Here is a 27,592-nt window from a genome sequence, read left to right as displayed (position 1 = left end):
TGGTAGGCTTTAATGTTTCATTGCAGTGTGCCTAGACAGAGGAAAAGCTTACCCTTAAATCTTAGGAGATAAGACCATGGCATCACTATAGGTTTAAACCTTAATGAAAGGGAACAGAATGTGAGAGTAAAAGGGAACTAGGCCTGATTTGAGATTCAGGCATCACAGACTCCACCCTATTCTCCTCTGTTCTTTGCCTCTCTGCCATAAAATAAACTGGTAATTTGTGTTCTCTGCAAGTTAGAATAAAGAGAAAAGTCTACTAAGAGACAAGAGTTGACATTTTCCATTTTAAACCAGTATTTCCAGTCCCATAGGTCCGTACTCCCTTAACCACAAAGAGAAAAACAAAGAAACACTTGAAACTAACTTTTTTTTTTTCATCTAGATGTTTGGTACAAACTCCTTTAGTATCAAAACCTGAACTGATCGGAGGTCATTTATAATCTTTATTTATCCCACATAGTGTGAGTACGTATGTTTCACTACACAAATATTGTTTGATAATTAGTTGATACCACTGGTTCTGCTGATGGTGTTAAAAACTTACAGAATCTGTATTGTTTTCCCTTTTGAAAATGTAAAAAAAATCTGAAGGTAAAAATAATGTTCTCAAGTGTTTCACATTGAGATCATATAGTTGTAATTTCTTTTCTTTGTAACTTGACAGTAAAATCTCACCTAGTTTAGGGAAGCATCCCTTCCTTACCCATAGGAATGGCATAACAGAATTCAACTCACCTTCCCAGGACCATATTACTAGAATGCACCACAGCAGATCTAACATCATGATAAGAGATACACAAATGCAGTAGCACAGGTGGTTACTTTCTAAAGCACATAATAATTCAAAATATATTGTGCTTAGAGAGCACACTAGAAAACAATCACATGTAAAATAGAATTGCTTTAGTATACAGGTTAACAGTTTGTATGTGGGGAAAGTTTTAAACTAAAAGTTTCATCTAGTGCTTTCTTCCTAGGAAAAAATACCCTCTATTGAGTAAGAATATTTTCTCTTTTTTATATCCTAAATAATGCCATATCACAGCAGTCTTGAATACTATTTTCTACCTAATACATTTCTGAACTGTTTTTCTCTAGCAGGAGAGGATGAATCCAAGGCTTATTTTTCTCCATTGTGATAGTAATAATCATTATTTTTGAAGGTACTTTCACAATAGTTGAATATTTTTATCTTGGCAACTTAATTCATAGTTTAAAACACTACAAACACAAAGGTTTAATTTTAAGTGTAATTTTGGCAATGTTGAAGGAGTTACTAATACAATAATTTTCTATTAAAGGCTCCATAATAGAGAACTTGTACTCTGTTCATCAAAGTATAAAAGATATTTTAGGTTAGTTTATTCTTTCAGCAAGTACTAGATATACTGAAATCACAGAAACTTGCAAGATGAATTATAAGGTTGCCATACTTTCTGGTTTGACTGTCAAGTTTCATGAAATATTCTCAAAAATATTTTCATAGCTCTCCATTGTTTCTACATATACAACATTAAATTTCTCTTTTCTGCTTCAGTGAAAATGGATTCATATATCTTCATGACATTTAAATGTATGTTTGGAGATCCTGACTTAAAATATAAGGTAGTAGACATCTAGGCAGTATTGAGGGATTGGTCATCATGCTGCAGAACATCTTCAGGTATTGATTTGTGATGGGTATCTTCTACCAGATATATTAGTTTTCTATGGCTACTATAGCAAACAACCACAAATTAAGCAGCAAAACAATAAAAATATATTATCTCACAGTTCTGCAGCTGAAAAATCCTGGTGGTCCCTGCTAGTCCTCTGCTCAGAGTTTCATAAGGCTGAAATAAAAATGTCAGCTAGTTAGGCTTTTATCAGAAGGCTCTGGAAAAACCTATTGCACACAGTTTCTAGAGGCCTCTTTCTTCTTTGCATGTAAGACCTACATTTGTGAGCTAGCCACAGGTGAAATGAATCCTTCTCATATATGAATTCTCTCTGACTTCCCCTTCTTAGTGTATTTTTTTACTGCCTTCTTTTCCAACACCTCTGGCTTCAGCTGGAGAAATTTTTTAGCGTCTAAGGGCCTATGTCATTAGATTAGCCTTGATTATCCAGGTAGACCCAATCTCCCTATGTTAAAGTTCTTAAGCATAATTATACCTGCAAAGTCCTTTTTGCAAGGTAATATGACATATTCACAGGTTCCAGGGATACCTTTTTGCAACATAATATGACATATTCACAGGTTCCAGGGATACTGGAGGGTTAGGCTTCATTAATCCTACCACACCATATACAACACCATGTAATATTCTACAGAGGGAGTAGCTACAAGCATTTATTTATTTAAATACAGCCAATGACACTTTGTTCAAGGCCAGCTGGTGTATTGTGAAGTTCAGAAAACTTAGTTTGAAATTTCAAAGTCTGCCCTCTAAATTTACACCTGCTTATTTTTTTTTTTTTTTTTGCAGGATGAATCTAATGTCTGAATCTCATTTATTTTCATTTCAACTCCCTCTGTATAATCATTTACTAATTATTTTCTTTAAGTTTCCTGAGACTCTGTCTTTGTGTACTAGAATTTATCAGATCTCTATTTATTAGTGATATTTGTGCATTTATCTGTGTTTCTCAAATTGCCACATTTATCTGTGTCTCTGGACTACATGCATCAGAATCATCTGGGGAATTTGTTAAAATGTAGAATTCTTGGCCCCAATTACATATCCTGAATCAGACTGTGATGTGAAGCCCTGAATATGCATTGCAGTTACAATTGCAAATCCAGTGTAGAATAAATGGTAAATGTAAGTCATTTGTGACCTTCACAGACCTTCTCTGTTGTTACAAACTTCTATTTCCTTACTTCATCCCATTTACTTTAAAACTGTGGAGGGTGATGTCCCTGTTTTACAAATTTTGATTGAGTTTCAGAGCTCTTATCCATTTATAAGAAACACTTTTCTTTTAAACTTCTTGAAGTTGAAGCTGCAAGGTGTTAAATTTCTGTGGAAAATTTTCCCCATTAATATCTACCTGCATATATTTTTATTTTTTCTCATTATTGTCTATCATACACTTGAATTTCTTATCACTGTTTCTCAAAATTTGTTTCGTAGAACTTTGTTTTCATACGTTTCTTAAGGTTTATAAAAACAAATGTGTAGAATAGTGTTTGGTGAAACAACAAATTTGAAAAACACTAGTGTATACTAAGTTGAGTAATCATATAACCATCTTTCAAAATATGATCAGGATAAAACTGGTACTATGTGTATTCTGCAGAACTCACAATGGGAATGTTCTTTTGTCTTTCTAGATCTGCCAAACAGAAATCAAAATATATTCTAGCTTCTGCTAAAAGTTATTTTGTACAATGGACTCCTTTCACATTTTACTTTCAAAGATGCATAATCATTCTTTATAGGTGAAAGATCATATACCATGGAATATCTTATCATTTTAGAATTATTTATTGTGTAAAGTAATATATTCCAAACATATAGTGGATTATATACATATTATATGCAATCATTAACTATTATTATATATTATATGAATTCATTAGTTTAATGTCTGGGAGAATCTCAATGAATAATTTCACTATGTATCAGTGATTCAATTCAATTTTCAGAAACAGACATAAAAATAAAAAAGTGTTGAAAATCAGTTCAAACTCAAGGTGGCTATTATGCCATAATGATTATTGATCTGTATGACTAAGTAATTAAGAAATTACAGGGATAAAAATCTCAGTTTTAGCAAATTTGCTGTTAAATCATTTTCACATTTTAATTCACAAACATAAAATTCATTTAATAACATTACTACTAATAGATAACATTTATTGAGTGATTTCTTTGTGTCAATCACAGCGCTAAACATTTTACATGGAATTTTCTCACCCTAGAAAATTATATGAAAAATTGTAATGAGCAAGAATTTAACAAAGCACTAATCTTAATGTAAAAATATGCTTAAGTGCCCTAAAGATGTAAATTGTATATATTTTAGGGAATTATTTTATATCTAGCTACAAGCTAATTCCATTATAAATATATATGACCACAAAATTTAGTGCAAAAGAGCATTACAAAAAGAATTACTGATAATGCTGTGTATTAAAACTGATACGTAAAAGATGAAATATATTTTTGCATATATTATGTGACCTATATGTTCTGTATTCTTTTTAAACACTTGATATACAGAAGAATGTTTATACTATTTACTATTCTATTTTAGCTATCCATCACACATGTTTATTAAAAGCTTTTGCTTGAGAATGTCAAATGACTTTAGTGATTTTTAATTTTAGGTGTTATTTTTTATTCCTAAGCTTTAAAAGTTTAAAATGCAGTACCATAAACTTCAATGGAGAGATTACAACTTAGAATGAAGTCTATTATGCTTCTAACAAGACAGTTGAATTGTAGGAAGAGAAAATTATGTAATAAAATTACATACATTAAATAGTTTTCTAGCAATGAAGGTTGGTTAGGTTGATAAAAGAAATTAATGGATCATCACCTAAATTCTCAAGAATAAATGATAGAGATCATATTTTTAAAACATAATACAAGGAGATGTAATACATGCAGAAACATTTTTTTTGTCTCGATTAAATTCAAATATTTTGCCTTTAGGGTTCCACAGAGTGTGGCTACTTGGTATTGAAACATCTTAATCCACTGTCCGACAACCCCCCGCCTCCCCCAACTTTACTTACTGTGGGTAACTCCCTGCCCTGAAATTTGGATTGAACCACAGACAGAATATGAGATTATCCTCCTACCTCCTCTCCCCCTACTGGTACCAGCCCTGTGCTCCAGGTTTTCTTGGCCTCATTAGCCATCAATGGCCAGGGGCAGGGGCAAGAAGTAGAGCTGGTACCAGGGAGCTAGGATGAAGTCCTGTCTCCCTCATTGCCATTTCATAGCATCCCCCTTTGGAATCTGGTCATCCCTCATTCCTCAGGGTCTAGCCTGGCAGTACTGTTTTCCATGGCCTGCTCCTCCAGTGGTCCTCTCCTGTTTGGTCTGACACTATGGAAGACAATTTCTCAGGTGGCCTTAATCTCCATGGCACAGTCCTTTGGTCTTTCTATCCTTCATGGCTAGATTCATTGGAGGTTCTGTCTCTGGAATTTTCATCACTAGGAGTCTGGCCCTTAGGTAGTTTAGTCTTCCAGAGATCCAGACCCCATGCTCTGCCAAAGTCCCATCCCAAATGACATGGTCCTCTGAGATGTCCAACTTTCATGAACTAGCAATCAGGCTCTGTTTGGCTTGGCAATCAGGCTCTATTTGGTCTGGCCCTCTGGGAGACTCGTCTTCAATGTTCAGGTCCTCCTGGAGTATGGGTAACTGTGTCCTGGAACAGTAGCCCTAGGTTTTAGGCCTTTGGAGGTCTGGCCCTCCAGAAGTTTTGTCAGCTGTAGGCAGGTCCCTCCAAAGGTCTGTTCACCACAGTCTGGCTCTTTGGTGAGCCTCTTTCCTATGGTCTAGTTACGTGATGGTGTGGGCAGTTATGCATGGGACCCTGTACTTGGCCCCAGCAGTTGTTTTGTCTGTAGTGGCCAGTGGCCTTCTATATAAGTCATAAGTGCCTTTGCTCTCTTGTATTTATTTATTTGATTGAGGTATAGTTGATTTACAATATTATATTAGTTTCAGGTATATGACATAGTGATTCAATATTTTTATAGAATATATTCTACTTAAAGTTACTACAAAACAATGGCTATATTCTCTCCCTTTTAAGTTGGAAGTGTTCAAAATCCCAATCTAGAGAATTACAAAAATCAGCCTTTTCCCTAAATATCATCTTCAGAATGGAGTTAAAAATCACAGTGTTGTAATGAATATGTGGATTTGGCTGGGTATACACAAGAATTTATTAATTTTCAAGTTTACATCTATTATCAAGGAAGGTATACATTTTCATTGTACTCACAACAAAATTTGAACAGTACTATCAGTACTGTGAATGCTTTTCAACATTAAGCAATAACATTTTAAACATTTCCCATTTCTGCACATTGTAGCACATACAACCTGTACAACAGATCTCCAGTCTTATTTCTCACCGCTATTTGCCTCAATGCATGAAATGGTCACATGAACATATATTAAATTTCTACATATACTATGGTATTTAAACTGTTCTACCTTGAATATCCAGCTCCTCTGTTGAGAACACTCTGTACAATGTATTGACATTTTTTGCTCACACTAGGCTATGAGAAGCTTGAGCATATAGTACCTGTTTTACTTGTTTTATAAATTGTTCCCTATTTCAGCACATTCCTGGCACATTACAAGCACTTACTAGATGTTTGTTACATTCAACTAATATATAGGAATATCTACTAATTTGATCAGTAATGAGGAATGATTTAATACATCTCCCACTTACAAATATTTAAAACTCCAGTGAATATGTTAAAAGGCAGATGTGGGCTATGTTTAACCACAGATATTTATATTAAATGAACAATGTTTAGGAAAAATTTTAGTCTTTTATTTAAGAAAAGATATAAATGATACTTAAAGTTATTCCTACATTTTATAGATATTTGCTTTAAAATCTTTACTTTCTTGAAGTAGTTTCTTTATGAAGCAATTTAAAAATACAAAATTGCTCATATGGCACAAAAAGAAAAACAAACTGAAAATAAAAAATTGTTAAAGCCAGTGACATATGACCTATTTAATTTTTGTGCTTCATATGGAGAAGATTGGATGGAAATCAAGATTGTATTTAATTCTCCAGAAATAGGATGATTAAACATAGTATGTAATCTCATTTCACATTACATTTCCTTCTTTTATAAATGTTGCTAAATGTGTCATATCTGTCAACTGCTATAATTTATAATTTAATTTTGCTATGAGTGCTAGAATGAAGTTTGAGACAGTGATTAATTTAAAATTCTAATTATATGTCAAAGATATTGTTTTGTGTTTCATACACTCAAAGACCACACTTTGTGATAAGTTGTTATAATTGATAGCATACAGCTCGTGGTTTTAAAAAGAAGTATACTATGACTCTGGTTAAGGAATCAGTTTGTGGATTTATCTTGATTCCCTTTAACAAAATGTACTATATTAGCAAAATATAATTTTATGTTTATTATTTGACTATAAGTATGATGGCATAACACAGAAAATTAAATTTGAAATGGTTTCTTCCTTATAAAAATAATTACACTCTTTAACAGACCACCATCTAATGTGATAAAAAATAAACATAGGTAAAATAAAATGTGCAAATCAAATATTTCAATGGGAATAATAAACTGTCAATCATTTTCATTCAATGGGTATATGTATTGTATGAGATAAAATTATTTTTCTGCATGGAAAAATAATTGTCATCAAGTCCCATTTTTGGTACTTTTACACAAGTCTCAGCTTTAAGATGGATTTTTAATAATTTTCCCATACCACATAAGACAACAGTTTGTTTCAATAAAAATTATATTTTCTTGTATAGTGTGATATGTTGTCTTGTCTAGAATATTCTTTACATTTTGTATACTCTCTAATATGAATTGACCTCGAGGCACTGGTTGTTGGACTCCTAGAATTATTATTCAAAGAACTAAATGTCCCTTTGTTATTGCTCTTTTTATCTAATTATTAAATCAATGGTATTTCCAACTACGTAGTTAACCTTATTGAATATTTCTAAATAATTTTCTTCACATTCATTTGCATTTACAATAATTATTTTGGTTATCTGCCATCTTTGAAGGCACTTATCCATAACTTTGGCCCTTACACCATGCTTCCAATTGAAGATTTTATGTCTCATTTTATAGCATGCTTTTTTGGTCATAACTGTCAAACACTAGCCATCACTTGTTATGTTTCAAACAATACTGCACTGTGCTTTCCGTGTAGATGTATCATAACATTTATTTCTCATAAGGATATTTAAAGGAATCCTTCCACAGAATGATCCTTCCCATGTACATTGGTTTTGTATTGCTGTATAACAAATTACCACCATTTAGTAGACTACCATAATGCAAATTAAAAATCTCATAGTGCTATAGATTAGAAGTCTGGCAGGGGTCAGCTGGGTTCTTAGCTCAGATCATACAAGTCTGCAGTCAGGGTGTTGCCTAGCACTATGATTACACCTAAGGCTAGGGTCCTATTCCAGGCTTACTGGTTGCTGGTAGAATTTCTTTCCTTGCCAGTGGTATGATTGAGGTCCCTATTTTCTTGCCAGTGATTGGCCAGGGATTTTTCTTAGTTTTTATAGGCTGTTTGTGGTTCCTTATCATCCTCCCCATCCAAAGGCAGTTCAAAATCTGGCTTTCTTTCAGCTTAGCTAGAGCACTTCTCTCAGACTGTCTCTCTAGTTCACTTACAAAGAGGGTTATATAGTATAACATAATCACAGTTCGGACTGTCCCATCGTCACTACCATATAATGTAACCTAATGAAGGGGGCAACTATTCCATTCTACCCATAGGTCCCACCTGCACTCATGGGGAGGATTTGGAAATCTTGGAGCCCATCTTAGATTCTGCCTAGCATATCATGTTGAGTGACTCATTTAGGTGACAGTTCAAAACAGGATAGAAAATACAAGAAGAGAAAGAACAGAAAGTTAGAAGATGCATTTTATTATTTGCCAACCTAAGCAGAATGATCTTTACCTGAAAAGAGATATAGTTAATATATTCATTTGGTAAATTGATTTCTTTTAGGTTAGTAAGTAGCACATCTTTGTATTCTATTGCATAAGTTCTATTCAATTATAATCTTACAGTGTGCTTTAGTTGTTTATTTTTTAAGATGATCACAATTTAATATGAATTTATTTTTAATATAGCATATATTTCTTCTCAGTAAGAAATACAGGGTAATGGGAAAAATTTTTTACAAGACCTAATATTTAAGGATGACTTTATTACTTAGATGCTCTAGGCTCAGTTCTTCATAATATCAGTAATACAATACTGATTCTACAAGGCTGTTTTGAAGATCAAGAGAGTTAATGATGCAATATTCAAAGCACACAACCTGATATTTAAGCAACATTCAATAAATGTTAGCTAGTATATTTGCTGTTCTACCATATATATTCATTATGATAGATTGGTAATATTGATGTATATTCATACACATTATAATGTTTGGTCATATGTAAACAATTTCTATTTTCTCAAAAGAAACAATATGTCTAGCTATTTGTTTTGTCTTTCTTAAAGTGTTGTTCAAGTAAGAAATGTGACAATTTACCCAAGTGTTATTTGGGCTAAGTAAGTTAGGGAGTAGCACCCTTAGATAGGGTTTCCAGGGAATCACAGTGCTGCCAATGGGGTGATTCATTTTCAGCTTCAATCAAATGAAGAAATGACAGTTTTCACATATGCATAGACACGTCCAGTGCTCTTCAGGGACAAAGCTCAAAACCCTGAGAGAGGCTAAGAGAAGTAATCCACTCAAGAGTTCCAGCTCTGAACTAACAGATCAGTGCTAGACACAGAATTGGAGCACGATGAGGTAGTCATTCCAATCAACTTGAAAAGAGGGTGCAATGGAAGAATTCAAGTTTAGTAAAGAAATTAATTGCATAATACTTGTTACATAAATACAGTCCTTTAAGCAAGTGCAAAGACAAAAATTCATAAAAATTTAGGATAAGTATAAGGGCTCTGAAGAAAAGAACAAACATCATCATAAAGAGATCGTGGCTAGAAGAGGTAATACATAGAACTGAAAGTAATAATATATGCAAACGGCAAACTTTTGGTCATTTTGATTAAGTATAATTATTTTTTCCTAGTGGCAGAGAAATAACAGACTCTACTGATCCATGTTTAAAAAATTTTATAGTTCTATGTATCTACATATTGATAAGAACTGTGATGGCTATTATTAGGGTAATACTAGTTCATATGATGCACTGAGTACATTTTCCTAATATAATTGTCACAAAATAAATTCCAGATGACTGTAAATAATTAAATTTTAAAATGAAAATGTATAGCTCATGAAGAAATGTAGCAGAATATTATCAGCTAATAGGAGAGGAAAGCTTTCAAACTACAAAGGCCAAAAGGAAATTATGTCACTAAAGAAAAGATTGATAGATTGAACTAAATAAAATGTGAAAGCTGCTGAATATAATAATAAAATAAAAAAACATTTTTATATTAAAAGGCAAAAGAAAATATGGATTTAGAATCTGAAATATATAGGATATATAGTATACTTATATTGTATATATAAAACACTATTGTCTCTGATAGAAAATTTTCAAAGATATTAATTGAAAATTTACTAAAAAATTAAAAATGGACAAGTGTATGTGAATAAAGGACTTCAATTTAATGTATATTTATCATTAATACTGATCTTATGCTTTGAAATATTTTTGGCTTGTGGATAGGGGAAAATGGCAAAAGGATTTTCTTGAACTTAGTAGCCATGAAAAAGAAATATGAGATGAGATCAAAGTAATTAAAAAATATGTGTTCAGATTAGAGATTTGTCAATGAAATCTTTCAGATATGAGTTGATGTATATCTATCTATATGAATTTCTGATTATGAATTGGAAAAAGATGTATGATGTGGAAGCAATAGATGGTATAGTTTGATTTATATTGGATAGTACACAAAGTTACAATATTCAAAATTTCTACATTTTTAACTTTAGGAATTAGTCTGAAACACTGTTAGATTACATTTCAATTATCATTAGATTTTAAAAATTATGACCATATATTATTTCATTTTGCTCTAGAGTCAAGCTGATATAATTTCATTTATAGTGGAAAATATGTAACACAATATCAGTAACAATATCATTAACAAACTTTATGTATTTCCAATAAACCACATATGTCATTTTATCTGCAGTTGTTTACAAAGGCACTGAAATACATGTAGCACATGAACTAAATTTTGTGAGGGAGGCTTACTTCAAATTTGTATTAAGTATCTATTATTTTTTGCTTGTTTAATAATAACATTATCATTTTAGATACCCAATGTCCATCTGATATTGATAAATAAATTTCACCAAGTAGGTGATCAGGTCCTCCTGCTTTTAACTCTAGATACTGATGTGCCACAGGGCTCAGTCTTTGGCCCTCATCTTTACACTTATGCTCTATGTGGGCTAATCTGCTCCAGTGCCTGAAAGAAACATGGATGTTCTGAACATATCTATCATTTAGCTCTTGCTATGAGACAATCATAAAACCTCAGGGGCATGCAAAATAAATGTTTATTGTTCAAGCTTATGAGGGGTTGGCTTTGTCACACTGGGAACCTTGGATGGACTCAGTCATGTTTCTGCTTAATGACTAGTCTGCTTAACCTCATTTGGGACAACTTTAGATGACATGGCAATACTCAAGTGTCTCATCCACTAATAGGATATTTCAGGTATGTTCTCATGCCCATACCCAAGGTGTAAACATGAGAAAAGTGGAAAAGCAAAAGAACTTTTAAAAGCTCTGCCTGATTTGGTCTGCTAACATCCCACTGGCTAAAGGATGTCACATAAACAAACCAAGAATCAGATAACAAGAGCATGACAATATCATTACATGGCAGAGGGCATGTGTAAAAGGGAGATGGGATGAAGAAATTTTGGCAATTTTTTGGCAATTTTGAAATTATTTTAATTATAATTGCCCATCATATTCTCCAGCCTAATATCTTCTCTGAATTCCAAATTGTCTCATTCCCATGTCTTTCTCAATAAATGGCAACACAATTCATTCAGCTGTTCAGGTCCAAAAACTTTGGGGTCATGCTTTATTCCTCTATTATTCTAGCAACTTACATCTAATTCAAAGGCAAATATTGAATCAAAATATATCTTGACAACTTCCCCAGTGGTGCAGTGGTTAAGAATCCACCTGCTAATGCAGGGGACACAGGTTCAATCCCTGTTCTGCGATCTCACATGCTGCAAAGCACCTAAGCCTGTGTGCCACAACTACTGAACCTGTGCTCTAAAGCCCACAAGCCACAACTACTGAGCTCATGCACTCTAATGTGCATGTACCATAACTAATGAGCCTGTGTGCTGCAACTATTGAAGCCCACACACCTCATTGCAACAAGAGAAGCCACCGCAATGAGAAGCCCATGCACCACAATGAGGAGTAGCCCCTGCTAGCCACAGTTAGAGAAAGCCCGCATGCAGCAACAAAGACCCAACATAGCCAAAAAAAAAAAAAAAAAAAAAGAATGGCTAAGATAATAATAATATACATTGAATTTTACCATTTCTCACCATCTTTACTACTATTACCCTAGAGACCTAACAACTATCATCTCTCCCTGGATTTAACTAGACTACTACATTAGACTCCTATCTGCTTTCCTAGCTTTCTCTCTTGCCTTCCCAACATCTGTATTCTTCAGTAATAGTCCTTAATACTTCCTTACACAAAAACATTTTATGATACTTCTGTTTATATCAAATTGTCAGATTATAGTCACATGAAACTTGGCTGTACTGGGGACTGGGAAATGCAGTCTTTTATTCAAGATGTTAATATGTCCAGCTAAAAATTGTACTGCTATGAATAAGAGATAGAAGCTAATAAGGAACAACTAGCAGTTTCTGTCACAGTGTCAGAATAAGAAACAACACATATTTTTTCCCCATAGATGGACTATGTATAGTTTATTTCAACATACCACACTAGTGTTTTGTCTGTTCTAGTTTCTTTTCTACTAGTATTTTTTGTTCTTCCAGTTTTACTAAGATGTAACTGACATGCAGTATTGCATAAGTTTAAGCGTAATGATTTGACTTATATACATCATGAAATGATTACCACAAGTTTAGTGAACATCCATCATCTCATATAGTTATAAAATTTCAAAAATAGAAAACAGTAATTTTTCCTTGCCATGAGAACTCCTAGGATTTACTCTCTTAGCAACTTTTATATATAAAATATATAGCTGTGTTAATTATATCAAGCATGTTGTACAGTATATCCCTAGTACTTACTTATACTGGAAGTCTGTACCTTTTGCCCAACTTCATCCATTTCCTCCTCCCCACACATCCTACCTCTAGTAACCACAGTCTGAACTCTTTCTCTGTAGGTTTGTTGAAACAGCGCATACTCTTGCTCAATATCCTATTTTTCCCCCAATATCCTTTTATAAAGGTAAAAATATTGTGGTTTGACCAATAAAAAAGGCATGGGGCACAGTCTTATCTATTTATTAATACCTTCCAAAACACATTATAAGCACCTATCATGTTCTAAACATTATATTAGGTGTCAGAAAACCTTTAATATGGCTCTTAGGATGCTTATGATGGGGTTTAGAAAAAGCAACTAATATCTTAACAGTTTGCAAAAGTATTTAAATCCTTTTATGTTCACACAAACTAATTTGGCCAGATAAATATTATCATTCTTACCTACAGATAAAGAAAAACAGCATTATTGACTTCCAGATAGCAATATGCTAGAGCCGGCTCAGAGGGCATCAGGAGAGCAAATTGTGTAATGTGAACTCTCTTCCCAATTCAGCATTCAGTGACTTCATGTTGATGCCTTGAAAATGGTTATGCCTGGAGTACTTACACAATGGAAATCAGCAAATTTTTAAAAGCAAGCTTTTTTGTTTTTTGTTTTCCAGAGAACTAGCTGTTAAACATTTACCAGCTCAAGGCAGTAAATGGCAGGCAGACTACTAGAACTAAGGCCTCATTCTTTTTTTTTTTAATTTTTAAATTTATTTATTTAATTTATTTATTGGCTGCGTTGGGTCTTTGTTGCTGCACATGGGGTTATTCTAATTGCTGAGAGCGGGGACTACTCTTCATTGCGGTGCACAGGCTCCTCATCATAGTGGCTTCTCTTATTGTGGAGCATGGGCCCTAGGCACAGTGGGCTTCCATAGTTGCAGCACATGGGCTCAGTAGTTGTGGCTCACAGGCTCTAGAGCACAGGCTCAATAGTTGTGGCACACGGGTTAGCTGCTCCATCGCATGTGGAATCTTCCCAGGGCAGGGCTTGAACCCATGTCTCCTGCTATTGGCAGGTGGATTCTTTACCACTGTGCCACCTAGGAAGTCCTAGGGACTCATTCTTTATGTCTCTTACATTGTTGAAAGCAGGGTTCTCCAGGCTTTATAAGAACCACCTGGTGATCTTGTCAAGCAGCTGATTCTTATACATCTGGTGGGGCTCAGGGTCCCACATTTGTTAACAGAATCTTGTTGATACCAATTCTGTTACCCCACAAAGCACAAACTACATGATGCAACATTTTTCTTACTTTTAAAATTTTTTTTCAGTGTCAGTTTGGTCATCGTTGTTCCAGAATATCATCGTTTAGTCATACTTTGGTGGTTTCAATAGGAGGTGAATTCGTTGCAGCTAAACTATCCTACATTTCCTCCTGTAACATGGTCCAAATTGATGTCAATCACTTTTCATTGTTAGAAATAAAAATCAGGTGAAAAGGGTATTTCTGCACTCTACCTTGTTAGTCTTACATTTTGTTATTAGTAAGCAGTCTTATTCTACAAATTACAAAGTTCCATATTTCCAATTGTCAAGTTCTGAAAATGAGTTATAAAGTTTTCTAGTGAGCAGATTGTAAAATGACTGAACATATTATGCCAGCTTCAATTACAATGATGCCATTAATTAACTTTGCAGTTGTCACTAACTCTTTATATGGAGAAATAATGTGACATTGATCCTGAGCATGAAATTCTTTATATCTAAGTTATTACAAATCCAAATCTTGTTACACGAATTTTTAGGATACATCTTAAGTGTCATATTCCTTGAGAAAACAAACAACTTGGATTTGCATTTTATTCTCTATTAACTTATTCATGGGCAAGAATGTATTTTAAAAATATAGTATATAGCAACAAACCCATAATAAAAATATTCAATACTTTCATAATCTAAAGTTCAAGTTTTTACTTCTGCTTCCAGTATCTTTCTTCAATTGCTCCTCCTGAAACCTTCTTGTCCCTGATTCACTAGTAGTATGTAGGACACTCATGCGGCACATTTCTCCTCCTCTGGATAATTGTATCTTTTGATATATTTATTTACTAGAGTAAATATTCATTTTAGACAAAGAATCAGAGGCCTAATGACATAGTCTCTGCATAAGTTAATTATTTTGTTTTCTCCTTTAATTTATTATTAATATACTATAAAATAAATGGTAAAAATATATAATTAAGACATTTAATGTGAAACTGTTAATTTATAAAAAATTGCTATATATTATTGTAATTTTAGGAAACACATTTAGAGGCAAATATTAGATATAAACACTTCTTTAAAATTATAAAAACTTTGTATTTTCAGTTTTAAAATCCCCATAGTTTCAGGTTGTTTTTATACATTCTGACTTTGGTATACATTCTGACTTAGACTTTATGGCCTCCCCCCATTAGTAGGTCTAAACATGGCAATTTTATAATTTTTCATTTCCACAAAGTAATGATTTCTAAGATAATATACAATGGGGAGAATTGTTCCAATCGGTAATTGGACAGTGCAACTCTTAGAATAGCAACATTTAAAGCTCAGTGTAAACCAAACTCAAATATAAAACAGAAGAGTGTTGCTTCATCATTGCTTTTCTGAAAAATCTTACATTTATAGCTCTTCATGGTTGTTATGTTCCTAGAAATATCATCACATATATATGCTTCTCTTAATTTCCATTTTATAACTTTAAAACAAGCAAATAAAAAACAAGTAAAGAATCAAGTAATGAGGGAAGCTTTTATTATACATAATGTCAGAATTGGAATCTAAAATGTAGGTTCAATCTCTAGTTCTATTCTCTTTCTCATATATAATGAAGGACTTAAAATATCCACACTTTACATTTACATATTCTAATGTAGTAGTGTTTATTACAAAAAAAGTAATAGTGTCTTTTATCTAATAAATCTTCATGGGATTTATTGAAGTCCCAGGAACTGGCCATACATGAATTGAGAAATCAAAAGTTTGAGCCCTTTCTTATATTTTCATCTTCATTTCCTAGTTTTCCACCTGGATTCCAGAATCCAGGCTTCTTGAACTACTCATACTTTTCCAAATGTGTAATGTCTTCACTTGATTGGCATTTAAAATATTATTGTTGAATGAATACTTGGATAGGTCAATAAATGAGTGCCAGCTGTGATCCATGATGACTTTAATAGTGTGTGTTGCTAGAAAATAAATATGATCTGAATTGTTGCATCTAAAAGGATGTCTGAAAGTTTCAGATAAACTAGAATTCTCAGGATTTCCACTCAATTTTCAATTTTACCTCTTTTATTTTAAAAAAAGAGGAAGTTGTCTCTATTTTTGATATATAAAACTTCAATTATGCCTCTCCATCTTTGGCCAGATGATAAGTACTAGTATCTAATGTTGTAAGAGTAAATCTAAATCCAAACTTAAAACTCTTAGTGAAATATAATAGCCTTTCCCATAGCCAAATTCATTCTTATGTTAATGGGGTATTTTGTTGAAACTAACGGATCATTAGTCTCCTGTGAATAGAAGTTTCTGGCAGCAGCCTTCACAAATTATTTGAATTTGGGTGTGATGTTTGAACATTATAAGCTGTATTTATGGTAGTTTTATAAAATTTGGAATGAATTATGGAGTGCTGGGACTAGCTGGACTCTGGGAACATTTTCCATGAATGTATATCTAGAGTTTTCACAATTTTATTTAATCTTTGAGTTCAGGTTTCATTCTTCTTCCTTAAAGGACTAAAGTTAAAAAGGATTCTGAAATATTTTCTATATTTTATCTTTAATTCTCCAGTTGTACACTAAGAACATTCAGGAAATTCAAGAAGGATGAAATGATTGGAGTTAGCTTTTAGCTATTTTATTTTCTCATTAGATGCAAATAGGAACACAGGCTAGAGTTAGTAAGTCAACTCAGTTTTCTGGTTAAAAGTTAAGAAAACACTATTTATTAATAATCATGATTCAATTGAACTAATTTTTTAGCCCTTAAGCAGTGAGATCAAAGAGAAAGTTCACTGAAATTCCACAGACATTTGAAAAGTTCCCTGGACAGTCAATGGTTAGGGTTAGGGTTAGGGTATATACTTCTGTCAGAAATTTTTTTAAAAAAATTTAACAGTCAGACTAGATAGTAGAGGCCTGCCCTTAACAAGTTGATGATCCTCAAAAAGTTGATGATGTTTCTCACCTTCAGATGTAAAAAGAGGAAACCTAACTAAATGGTGTCAAAAATATCATCCAGATATTAATTCCTATGAACTTTAATAGTAAGGGGAAGAGAGGTAAATTATTTTTTCCACCTTTATTGAGGTCTGATTGACAAATAAAAATTATATGTATTTAAGGTGTATAATTGGATATTTAGATACATGCATACATTGTGAAATGATTACCACGTTCAAGCTAATTAACATATCCATCATGGAAAGGTAAGTTATTGTATATGCCAAACTTTTGGAAAAGATGGGATAAAAATGTTTACGTGTCATGGGATGGAGGAGTTTTTTCACTTTAGGAGGAATACTGGACAACTTCAAGAAATTGTAAATGCTTAATCATAGTGGGTAGCAACAGGATAAGGAGGAGAGAGCCCCATAGCAAGAATCAAGCTATCATTCAGCAGACAGGTTGGAAAATGTACCCTTGAAGTCAAGTAGGTTGCAGACAATTGTGTCATACTCAGGATATTAAAAAGAGTTTTGTTTTCTGAATAGCTGTGTCAGTTGGGCGTCTTCAGGTCAAAAGTGGGTCAAGTATATGGAAAGGTATGATATCTAACTATAGAGGAAAAGGTTATGTCAGTCATAAGGAAAGAATTGAAGGTTTTTTTTTTAATTTCAGCTTTATTGAGGTATCATTGACAAATAAAATTGTAAGAAATATATCTGGAAGAAAAGTCATGTAACTAGATCCTAGGATCAGATACAGGAGTGGTGAATAAACTGGCAAAGTAAGGACATAAATTTCAGTCCACACACAGGAGCTAAATGCACTTCCTAGCTTTGTCTGTGTACGGGGATAAGTTTTGGAAGATCTGGTTTGCTTCAGTTGAAAAATAATGTTTTCAGAACATGATGCAATGATCATAACCCATGAAGATCTCTCACAGAAAGGAAGAGATGAGGTAGAGAGAAAAGAAAGAGTTGAATGAAGATGAACAAATGGACTATTTAGAGTAGGAGAAAAATACAGAACAGTAGGAGATGATTAACTATTCTCATGAGAAAGTGTTTTAAAGTTAGAAAGTGAGGTAGAGGAAAAATGGAGGATTACACAGCAGTGAAGCACAAAAGAAAAAAAAAAACCTTAAAATTGATTTTAAGTCAGAAAAATATGAAAAGAATATCAATTGTCCTTGGCTAATGAAAAAATTATAGTGCTATCTATACTGGTGGAGGGATGATGGAGCAGAAAGAAAAGTTTGGCATAGAATTGATATGAAAAAAATCAATTGATTTTGTCAACTGATCTGTCCTAATGTCCCCAGCAATCCATATTGAGAGGATCAGTGAACTATTAGATGTTTTACCCCAGGAGCAATCTAAGTCCTGGTTTGGGAAATCTGACATGATAACTTTGGCCTATGCATTGGTTTAGTTCATATCTGGACTTACTGTGTGCTTTGCTTTTAGTTTAACAACCATATTATTGATCTGTGTTCTAGTTATGAGAACAAAGTTCCTATTCTGTTGGGAGTCAACCAGAACACTTGTTTCTTATGCCCCTAGTTAAATGGAATGCCTTTTCAATTCTCTATTTACCTGTCTGCCTTGAATTTTTGCTATTGGGCTTCCATAATCTTCTGATGTAGTATAGGGAGCTAGTGTAAAATTCAGGTACCAGCCTTTTTCAGTTTGTCTGCCCTCCACTCTGGTAACTCTTAACCTGCAAAATACCTCCATGTGATGTTTATGGTTTTGAGGCACAGAACCTAACCTTCTAGTAAAAGATATACTTTGAAGTGTAATAATTTTCTGTTAGAAGCTTTCCCCAAATTTATGTTTGATATAAAAATGAAATCTTGCTAGTCATAGGAGAGAATGTCATGGAGAGTAGACAAAGTTTGGAGAAATGAAAATGGTAGGTTTTTTTTTTTCTTTGCTCTGTTGAGTTTGAGTTTGTGATATAACATCCCACCTACAAGGGTGAATCAAAAGTTATCCGCACTCTGGCTGTAGAATTTATTTTAATTAACTTTTAGAAAAGGCAAATACATCATTTTTGCCATAATCTCCTTGATTTTCAAGACTTTGTCCATCTGTCAACAAGCTTTCATATTCCCTCATTAAAAAAATGTTTTAGGCTGAGCTGTGAGCCATGAGTGCACTGCTGTCTTCACTTCATCAGAAGTGAATCTTTGTCCTCATAGGGAGGCTTTCAGGGGACTAAACAGGTGAAAGTCTGATGGAGCAAGATCAGGATTATATGGAAGATGATTTATCACCTCAAAAAGAAGTAATCCATGACAAATGTAGGTTTCAAAAATTTGTGCTAGATGGGTACGGAAACAACTCATGGGAGAGTGTAAACAGAAGCGTTTGGATATCTGCAAACAAAATTTGGACCAATACTCTAATGAAGGTGAAAGTTTCTTAAAGAGAATCATTACTGGTGATGAGACATGGATTCATCACTATGAGCCTGAGAGTAAACGGCAGAGTATGGAATGGAAACATCCTCAATCACTGACCAAGAAAAAGTTTAAAAGTCAACCACTAGTTGGAAAATTGATGCTTACAGTTTTCTGGGATTCTCAAGGGCCAATATTGGAATATTATCAGGAAAAACATTCAACAATCAACAGTGCTCATTACAGTGAGGTGCTTATTGAAGAGCTGGAGCCTAAACTTCGGATTAAACACAGAGGACTGCTATCCAAGGGCGTTGTGATCTTGCATGACAATGCGTGTCCACACACTTCTGACCCCACTGTCGCCACTCTGCAAAAACTTCATTTTGAGGTGTTAAAGCATCCTCTTATAGTTCTGATCTTGCTCCATTGGACTTTCACTTCTTTGGTCCCCTGAAAGCAGCCCTACGAGGGCGAAGATTCACTTCTGATGAAGAAGTGAGGATACAGGTGCATTTGCAATGAGGGAATATGAAAGCTTGTTGACAGATGGACAAAGTGTATTGAAAAGCAAGGAGATTATGGTGAAAATGATGTATTTGTATTTTCTAAAAGTTAATTAAAATAAATTCTAAAGCCAGAGTGCAGATAATTTCTGATTCACCCTCATATATAAGAAATAGAGATAACTGTAAGTTTTCTGAAAGTGAAATATTGAAGAAAAGGGAAAGAAGGAGGAAAAATAAAGATTTTCATAAAATTAGAAAAATTAAAGAGGTCTAAATTGACATTTGTTTAGAATTTTTTCCCATAGAATTACAACTTCATGTGTGTGTGTACATTTAAGGAAAAAAATAGAGAGAAATAATTTTTCAACTTTTGCAGATCATTCTTTGTTATTGGTGATATATAAGCAGTTCTATAAGGAGAGACACTTGCTGAGAAAACCAGTGTTCCAGACATTGGCTTACAGTTTATGGGTATTGATTCCATCAGGGAGAATTTGGAGATTATCAACTTTGACAAGTGGACAGAGTCAGAAAAGAAAAGATAACTAAGAGATAAGGAATTTGTAGAAATTAGATAGAAAGACAGTTTTCAAGAAGTGAAGAATATTCTTTGGAAATTTGATCAGATTTTTAAGGATTTGTTTTTGTCTCAGATATAATAGCAGCAGTATGAAAGAAGATAAGAAGAGTAAATTGCACTCTGTTATCAGTGAGAAATTTATCTATAATGTTTGAATATAATATAATGGGTGCTGATTAGATACCAAATTTTTCTGAAGGAGTATTTGATCAGACCATGCCTAAAATATTTTATGTACACCCTTACGAAATTCATGGGAGTTCTGAGGGAAAAGTACAAAATTTATTTTTCAGTTTTTATGATGACATGAAAACTCTGTTAAATGAATCAGGGTAATGGTCAGATTATAGGGAAATCAGGTCACTAAAACGGATGCATTTTTACTTCTTAATTCCCTGACAAGTCTCTAGCACAGGGATCAAAAATCAATTTCATATTAGTTTATCTAAATAAATGTTTCCTGGGACTTCCTTGGCGGTCCAATGGTTAAGACTCTGTGCTTCCACTGCACAGGGTGCATGTTCCATTCCTGGTCGGGGAACTAAGATCCCACATCCCACTTGGTGTGGCCAAAAATAAATATATAAAATAAACAAACAAACAAATAAATAAATGTTCCCAATATACCTTATAGACATTTCCATAAAGGAAGTGTTTTTGGATATTAGATTATATGTTATTTAAACTAGTATTTTTATAATAGGTTATTTAACATGGCTAAAAGATGGAAATCCCAAAGCAAATACTGACTTAGGAATTTCTCTTAATTTAAGATATTACTTTTGTCATTTTTTCCCTAATGAATAAGGTGACATTAACTTTATTATTTTTTCCTGTGCTTTCTTTAAAAAAGAGCAAGTGAAAGTTAAGGAGAGAGAATGTGTACTCAATCTGTGTACTCAGTTTGAGGTTTAGGTCACAGTCTAGACTACAGGCCTGGAACATTTTGATTAATTCAGTTTGAAATTATCCTCAAATTTACTTTTACCTATGGAATAATTTGTGCTTTCTACTGTTTATGTTTGTCTCTCCATTATCATAAGTCTATCATAAGTACATGATCATAACCACAAGGTACTGATAATCACAGAATTAGTGATTCTGGCTGTTAAAATAAAAGATGAACTATCCATTTATATATTTATAAATAATTCAAATTCCATAAGATAGGAAGAGAACTGATTGAGAATTAACAATGCTTAATTCATTGTTAATTCTCAATCACATTTTGCACATAGTAGATACTGAAAGATCCTATTTATTCTTCATGTACTCCTCTGTAAACAGTATTATTCAAAAAAAAAAATCTTTTTAGCTTAATTCCCAGCTGGTAGCTCTTCTACAACGGTAACATTGTCACACTTTCCTAAAGTTATATAATTTCTTTTATTTATTTTTAAAATCCAGTTGTTGCCATTTAAATATTGCTATTTTCTCTTTTGGTTTGAAGTCAATCTCTTCATTTTTCTATGATGGTATAAGTAATGGTTACTCACCTAGAGGTTTTTATCCCAGTAAACAAGATCATTAAACTCAGATATTTGGTGGTTCTTGTTTGACACTTCCATGTTCCTCATCCGCCATATCCAATCCATACTTTGTATCTATATCCTAAAAGCTTTGAATGCATTCTCTACATTTTTTTCTGTGTTTATTTCATCAAATGACTGATGTGTTTGATTCCAGCTCTACCATTTCCCCTCCACCCTGCCACTTATATATACCCTCTCTTCTTTTTTTTTATATAAATTATTTATTGGCTGTGTTGGGTCTTTGTTGCTGCGCACGGGCTTTGCCTAGTTGTGGCGAGCTGGGGCTACGGGATACTCTTCGTTGTGGTGTGAGGGCTCCTCATTGCCCTGGCTTCTCTTATTGCAGAGCATGGACTCTAGGTACGTGGGCTTCAGTAGTCGCATCACACAGGCTCAATAGTTGTGGCTCACAGGCTCTAAAGCGCAAGCTCAATAGTTGTGGCACATGGGCTTAGTTGCTCTGTGGCATGTGGGATCTTCCTGGAGCAGGGATTGAACCCATGTCTCCTGCATTGGCAGGTGGATTGGAAGTCACCTTGGAAGTCCTACCATCTCTTCTTCTAAATCTAAACTCTACTATGTATAAAATGGGATTTTTTAAAAATGCAAATCTGTTTGTGCCACCTCTAAGTTTAAACTATCAATAGTTTCACATCAGTTTCAGCATTAAAACCAAAAATACTTATGTTTGCTTGGAAATCCCTATAAGATCTGATTACTGTGAGCTGATTTTCTTCTACAGCTTCCTATATTATACCTGTTCTGTTTTTTTTTCTATAGAGCTCTTGAAAGAACCACATTCCCTTCAATGTCAGAACCTGTTATATTCACTATAGTAACCACAAACTCAGGTCTGCAACAGTGTATCTCTCTTTGTTATAAATCTATTAAATTCAAATACTGTTATAAACCCTCCATTTCAGTGATAGGCAGAATCTAAATTTTGGAATTTTTATCCCATCTCCATTACCTGCGTCAGGGGCACTGGGTGAGGATGTCCAAAAGGAATTCTCAGGAATATGATTATATCTAATCATCTTTTATTACTCTCTGACATTCTCTGACACCAGCCCAGAAAACTGCTATTCTTGTCTGTTTTACTTTCTTCTGTATACCTAGTACCTAAGAACAGGACATAGCATAGGGCCTAATATGTTGTTATTTGTTGAATAAGTAAAAGTGTTTATGTTTATTGATTAACTTATTCTATGTCTTTAAGCTAAGTGCACACTTCTTCCACAATTAGTATGTTTCTGCATATCCGTATAAAATTATAGCCCTGTTTCTAGTGGGTCACCAGCACATCCTTCCTATAACTAGTTTTTAAATTATTGCTTTCTTTCTTCGATACTAAGTGGTCATAGATTAGTTCTGCTTTTTCCAGGAACAAGATCCACAAAGACTTACTTATACTTATGGTAAAAGTAGCCACATCAAATACTTTAAAGCCCAGGAAAATAATGTAACTGGGCAACAGTAAAGATTATTGGGTAATGAGAGAATTCATGCATGACCTAAAGGCAGTGAAATTCATTTTGAAAATGCTCTTTCAAACAAAAATCTTCAGGCCAGACTCCACATAGCTACCACCAGATTTTCACTGTTGGAAAGCTTTGATAGCCTGCTGGTATAAGTATTTTCACTTTATTGTAATTTGACTTAAAAAATAGAAAAAAATCACAATGAAGAACAGATTACTTCTAGTGTAGGCCCTGTTTCAAAAAATATCTAAAATTCAAGAGGAGTTTAGTTTACATATAGTTGTCACCTGAGACTTTCTTCAGAGATCATTTTTCCTAATACCAAGTGGGACCTTCTCTGAGGGACATATAAATCTCAAATGTTTCCATACCAAAAAACCACTGTCCTTTAGCTAAACTAAGATTTTACCATTTTCAGAGTATATCTTAGTACATAATATGAATAATTTGTTCCTTTTTTTCTAATGAACACTGTCAGTTAAACTGACATTTTCAACAATTGCATTTATTTTTTCAAAGTATTAAATCTTTTATACTGACTTTTTAAATAGAAGTATAAGGTTTACAGCAAAATTAAGGGGAAGGTACAGAGACTTTCCTTAAACCCCCTACTTTGTAAACAATTTAAGAATTTTTTGAAAGTCATACCACATTAAAAATAATTATGCTTAACAACTCATATCCTCAACATGGGATATATAAACAATAGGAATTCTAAACATTAAAACAAATTAGCATTACTTTTAATCTAAATTATTTTCCCCCTCATAATTATTTCCTAAATTATTATCTTTGTAATATGGTAGATACATAATGATTTGCCACTAGTTTTAAGCATCTTGTACAGCACTTTTCCTGAAGATTCCAGTCCAAGATAGCAACCAATTGCTTCATTATTTCATCACCACTTATGAGATATACATTTTTAATGAATCAGCTAATTCATAGGTCCAAATAACACCACTAGAATAAATTAGGGTTCTGAAGTCTTATTCTATGAATATCTCCCAAGAGTCAGATGCAATGTGGTCCCCTACTTAAATATTGTTCTAAACATGGTTCTGCCTGTTGCCTCAATCTCCCACGTTGTCAGATACATGCAAAAGATAATATGATCTATCTTAAGATGATTCCAGTCATTTGCAAGTGGTAGAAGTTTTACCATAGGTTTTACTATATTTCAATTACATCACTGGCTGTTATTATAAGAAGTTAATGTACAACTTTCCCAAGGTAACTGCTATTGTTTTAATTCCTTTATAGTACTAACAGAAGGTATAATATTATATGCATTGCTAGTAAGTTAGTTAGGAACTTGTCTCCAAAACAGGGAGGGAACAATCCAATATGGTAATTTTTAAATCCATAAAGAATAACCCCCAAATCATGAATAAACGGTTCTTATGCAAATTTTCATCTCATAAAAGCAACCAGAACCCTTAAAAAACTGTCGCAATTTTTTTAGCACTCTAAAGTTAACCCAAAGCTGGCAGCAATCCAGGGAGTGTTTATTCAAGAAAAATAGTTGAATGTCATTAAGAATAATAGTTTTGTGATGGATTGCATTGTCCCTATTTCTTTCCCCACATTTTCAGATGTATAATAGCCTTGAAAACTAGCAGCTCCACTACCACAGCAACTGTAAAAACTAGCCACCTAACAGACACTGAAAAATGTAGATCAGGTTTGGAGCTCATCAGAAAGCTCCATCCCTGGAACACCGTCACTATTTAGACTGTCTTTGACCTGACCTTCTCAGTGGGAAGAGCCCAATCCCCAGGGCATTTATCAAAGGAAAAAAAAAAAAGTAGCAATTGTTTAGCATAATAGTTGCTGCAAGAAGTGATACCAGTTAGTGCAGATAAGAGTCTGACCAAAAAACATCTCATCTAGGGAATGAGATATCCACAAAAGGCTTTAAAAGCATCTAACATATTCCCAGAGGCTTAGAAGACCACATGCGTGCAATGCATGCGGGCTGTATTCATGCCCAGGAATGACCTGAGAAAACATGAAACTCTGACTTACAGCCCTCTCTAAGCAGGAAGTGAAGATGAAGGCAAGTTGTAAATTACAAGAACCTTGCAGGTGTGCCTGAGCACACAGACAGAGCCTCTCAGGAAATGTCAAAGATATATTGGATCAAGGCATTTAAAAAAAAACGGCCATCCAATCATTAGACAAGTGCTGAGCTAACTGAGTAGACTTCAGTGGCCACACACAACAGGGGATAGAGACTTTAAAAATTAAACTAACCAACCAGGAATGTATGGCACATAAACAGGGGGAAAAAGCAGTCAATAGAGACAGTGTCTGAGAAAGCTCAGATACTTGAAATACTAGCCAAAGACTTTAAGTTAGTTATTATACAAATGCTCAAGAAGTAAAGGAAATGATAGGTAAAGAACTAAGGAGAAGTATGAGAATGATTTCTCACCAAATAGAAAGTAGCAATAAAGAGAGAAAAATATTAAAAAGAATCAAAATACAAATTCTGGAGTTGAAAAGTACAACTGAAATGAAAAATTTACTAGAGAGGCTTAATTGCAGATTTAAGTTGCCAGAAGACAGAATTAATGATGTAAATGATAGATCAACTGAGATTATCTAGTCCAAGAACCAGAAAGAAAAAAACGAATGAAGAGCACTTCAGACATCTGTAGCACAAAATCAAATGTATTAATATAAATCATGATGGGAATCCTAGAAGGAGAGGAGAGAGCGAGATAAAAAGAATATTTGAATAAATAATAGGGAAAATATCTTCCTGTATTTTATGAAAAACATTAATCGACACATTCACCTAGACACATCATGGTCAAATTATCAAAAGCCTAAAACAAGGAGAGAAATTTGAGAGCACAAGAGAAAACTCATCATACACAAGAGATCTTCAATAAGGTTAACTACCGACTTCTCATCAGAAACCATGGAGGTCAAAAGCAGGGATGAAACATGTTCAAAGTGTTGAAAGTAATACTGTCAACCAAGACTTCTATATCTCTCAAAAATATCTTTCAAAAATAATGGAGAAATTACTCTATTCCTAGATAAGTCAAAACTGAGAGAATTTGTCATAAGCAGTACTGTCTCACAGGAACACTGAAGGAAGTCCTTTAGGTTGAAAAAAAATGACATTAGAAAGCAACTCAAATCCACACAAAGAAGTAGAAAGTGTCACTAAAGTTCATTATATACACAATACAAATGTATAAATGTATTTTTGTTTGTGATTCTTTTGTTCTCCTATCTGAATTTAAAAAACAACTGTATAAAGCAATAATTATAAAACTGTGTTGATGGGCTTATAATGTATGAAGATGTATTTGTGTGACAATGATAGCAGGAAGGAGTAGAGAGAATGGAACTTTATTGAAGGATTGTATACTACTGAAAATAAATTGGTAATAATCCTAATTAAATTATTTTAGGTTAATATATTAATTTAACCTGTAAAAAAAAACCTCAAAATATAAAGCAACATCAAAAAACAAAGGAATTAAAATTGTATATTAGAAAATATATATTTAGCACCAAAGAAAGCAGTAATGGAAAACTAGAGAGATGATATAAGGGATATAGAAAACAAACATCAAAGCAGCAGACAAATGCTAACTTCTCAGTAGTCACATTAAATATAAACTGATTAAACACCCCAAAAGGCAAAGATTGGCAGAATGAATTAAAAAATGAACCCAACTGTATGCTGTCTACAAGAGATAAATACGGTGAATGTAAAAGAATAGAAAAATATATGATATGCCAACAGTAACAAAAAGAGAGCTAGAATGGATATACAGACAAAACAGACTTTAAGAGAAAAAATGTTATACAGGAAAAGGACATTTTATAATGATAAAAGGGCCAATGCATCAGAAAGACTTAACATT

At 33.5% G+C, this 27,592-nt stretch overlaps 1 protein-coding gene across 2 annotated transcripts in view; it reads left to right on the top strand.

Annotated features, from left to right (window-relative positions):
• The window catches only part of CSMD3 (CUB and Sushi multiple domains 3), a 1,219,369-nt gene that overhangs the window by 174,316 nt on the left and 1,017,461 nt on the right, over positions 1-27,592 (top strand). The gene's annotated exons all lie outside the window — the stretch shown is intronic.

This window comes from Hippopotamus amphibius, chromosome 5, assembly GCF_030028045.1.
Source record: "Hippopotamus amphibius kiboko isolate mHipAmp2 chromosome 5, mHipAmp2.hap2, whole genome shotgun sequence".
Lineage (NCBI taxonomy): Eukaryota > Metazoa > Chordata > Mammalia > Artiodactyla > Hippopotamidae > Hippopotamus > Hippopotamus amphibius.
This window is presented reverse-complemented; position numbering and strand designations above follow the sequence as displayed.